This window comes from Oncorhynchus gorbuscha, linkage group LG22, assembly GCF_021184085.1.
Source record: "Oncorhynchus gorbuscha isolate QuinsamMale2020 ecotype Even-year linkage group LG22, OgorEven_v1.0, whole genome shotgun sequence".
Classification (NCBI taxonomy): domain Eukaryota; kingdom Metazoa; phylum Chordata; class Actinopteri; order Salmoniformes; family Salmonidae; genus Oncorhynchus; species Oncorhynchus gorbuscha.
In genome coordinates, this window is record NC_060194.1 from 7,124,002 (window position 1) to 7,127,622 (window position 3,621).

Consider the following 3,621-nt stretch of genomic DNA (forward strand, 5'->3'; position numbering starts at 1 on the left):
TATTCTCATCCCTCATATCGTTCCTATGAAACATAGTGGACATGCTCTCAGTTTCAGAACAAATTCTTTGTGTTGCACTTCGTTTTTTTTGTTGGTTTTTTTTGCCAATGTTGAGCATATTTCCGAGGCTGTCGGGCTGTCAGAAATGTGACTCTTGCACTGAAACGTTTACTGTACACTTTTGTGGTGTTCCCAAGTCACAGACCCACAGCATTAATGTGCAGGTAGGCCTAAATAGTAGTCTTTGGCATTCCAAATGAAAGATACTTCACAATACAGCTACTGCAGCTAATTACTGTTCTGCACTGTGAAGATAATATGTGATGCAGCTCATACCATCAGCAACGTAGAAACAAAGTGGCCTGGGTCTGTGCATGACTCGCACATTTGTCTTGAGTGCACACTGAGCGCTAGATTTGCCAGTGGTGAGTTTATATATATATAGCTATATGCTATTATAATCAATAGTTTGTTTCCTGTAACTGAGCATTTCAACTGTATCCTCGTATTATCATAAGAGAGTTAGATGGTCACCTGCTCGGTGACAGAGGGTCAATGTCCTCCTCAACCAGTGAAGGATCCTGATAACGATCCTGACCGTCCCCGCTGACGCACCAGCTAGAAGAGCAGTCAGAGACACAATATGCTACCATCATTTCTGATTGACCCATCACCTCCCCAGTGTCAAATAAAGACAACATGCCTTTCTTTTTATGAAGTCTTCTTTATTCTCTTCAAGTACAAATGCAGTACAGTATTTAATACAGTAACCACCCACCTTTTTAACTGATGTTCTAGCAGTTGTATTTCTATTTTTATCGTCTGCATCTGCAGCCTCATGTGGTCAGTCTCCAAACTACATGTTTTCAATGTGTTTCTCGAAGTACACCTCGTACAGCTGTTTCACAGGGTGCTATAGGGACACACAAAAAATGAAATGAATTTCACAGTGCCAGGTCTACTTTGTTTCATTGTAAGCCATGGGCCAATGCTGAACAACATCTTACTTACTTAATTTGTGCTGTGGAGGTGGATGGACCCTCTTCCTCGTTGTAATTTCCAGCATTGCTCTGTTAAAGAAAAAGAAGGTGCACATTTTGTTATTCTACAACACTATCGTCAACTGTTAGAGGTTATTTTTAAGGTGTAAACCTCAATAGACCTCTCTGTATCTTCCCTCTCTGTGGCGGCTGACAAGGTGTCTTCATCATTCTCCTGTAATGAAAATGAACAATTGTGGTGTTCTACTCTAACCCATTATGACAAATCTGTGGAGTATTACGAGTACTTACAACTGCATGGAGGTCTGTTATGGTAGAAGGTTCTACCAGACAGATTACACCATCAGTAACTGGTAGAAGATGAAGAAGATTAGACAGTTGAATTAGAACTTTACCCCACCTAATTTGAATTTTGTTTTGACAACAGTGTGCAGGCCACATCACCATTTTTCAAATATATAACTCTGAGTCACCTTAAAATAGATGATGATGTCTGAAGGACAACTAAGAGTCTGAAAAAGTAACAGCAGTCAATTACAAAGAATTGTACTGCTACAAGAAAATCAATGTTCCTGTCACGTTCTGACCTTTATTTCCTTTGTTTTGTATTTATTTAGTATGGTCAGGGTGTGAGTTGGGTGGGCAGTCTATGTTTGTTTTTCTATGATTTGGGTATTTCTATGTTTCGGCCTAGTATGGTTCTCAATCAGAGGCAGGTGTCATTAGTTGTCTCTGATTGAGAATCATACTTAGGTAGCCTGGGTTGCACTGTTTGTTTGTGGGTGATTGTCTATGTTGATGGCTTGTTTCAGCGCAGCTCACATTAGCTTCACGGTTGTTATTTGGTTTACTGTTTTTGTATAGTGTTCAGTTCTTTCTTTAATTAAACATTCAACATGAACACATATCATGCTGCATTTTGGTCCTCCGATCCTCCTCGCCTCTCCTCTTCAGATGAAGAGGAGGACGACCGTGACAGTTCCATGTTTTGTTTAAGATGGCTGGGTGGGCATCACTGAGGTAACACTGGCAAACGAATGAATGTACATATATCACACATTTGAATAGCTAACCTCTTATGTAGGGCCTTGTGTCCTGGGGGGTGGTTGGGTCAGATAAGCTTCCTCCAGAGATGCCTTCAGCAATAGGTTGCCCACTGTTTTCACTGGGGGCCTTTTCTTCAGCCTCTGTTAGTGCTGCTGGTGGTGGACCCCCACCTGTTTTTCAGCCATCAGCCTTTTTCTGTTGGCTATCATGGAGGTCAGATTTGAAATGTATAATGAGCACGTCCTCCGTTTCATCTTCAGTTGCTGCCAAGTACGTTTTGTGCCTGTTGGGTTTCACCTGCATAAATATTAAGCAAACGCACTCACACGCACATTCTCTCTCTCTCTCTCTCTCTCACACACACACAAACACACACGCACACACTAAAGAGGCCTTTCTACTGACTCTGAACAACACCAAAAGAAAGATGCCCAGGGTCCCTGCTCATCTCATAAATACCAATGTCTGTACTGAGAGATGCCTAAGACAGTGTTACAGGGAGACAGGACGGACAGCTCATAGTCCTCGCAGTGGCAGACCATGTGTAATTTTTTTTGTTTATCGTTGAAGGAATGAGCGTTACACCGAAGCCTGTACTCTGGAGCAGGATCGATTTGGAGGTGGAGGGTCCGTCATGGTCTGGGGGTGGTGTGTCACAGCATCATTGGACTGAGCTTGTTGTCATTGTAGGCAATCTCAACACTGTGCATTTATACGGAAGACATCCTCCTCCCTCATGTGGTACCCTTCCTGCAGGCTTATCCTGACATGACCCTTCAGCATGACAATGCCACCAGCCATACTGCTCGTTCTGTGCGTGATTTCCTGCAAGACAGGAATGTCAGCGAAGAGCCCGGATCTCAATCCATTGAGCATGTCTGGGACCTGTTGGATCGGAGGGTGAGGGCTAGGGCCATTCCACTCAGAAATGTCCGGGAACTTGCAGGTGCCTTGGTGGAAGAGTTGGGTAACATCTCACAGCAGCAACTGGCAAATCTGGTGCAGGCCATGAGGAGGAGATGCACTGCAGTACTTAATGCAGCTGGTGGCCACCCCAGATACTGACTATGGCATTGGCACTCAGAGGCTGCTTCTTCTTACAGGAGAGAATGAAAAGATACTGTATGAATCCACTTCGCTCACGCTGCGAGCCGCTCCAATAATTAAACAAATGTAACAAAAGAAACCCCATCACTGCCTGCACACCCCAGCTCACAATCACAGCTAAAAACATTTACAAACTGATGGAGAGAAGCAGCTGAGTAGGCCTGCCTTGGGGATGCAGCTGGCTGCTCACAGCTGTCACACATAATATTGTCTGAAGCGCTCATTCTGACATGACATATCTGATGTCACGGCTCTGAACTCTGTTTGATATTCTATTTGTAGGACGCGTAGGGATGCATTCTGTGCTCAGTCATTCATTTTCGAGAGAGAAGGTAGTGATCACACAGGGAGAAAGTATTTTAGCTCTCTGTCTGCACACGTTTGTCAGACCCACCCCACCCAAAGCGCATCCCTGTATATAAGCCTAAAAGGCCTTGAGAAAAAGCAACATCATTGTCTACTACTG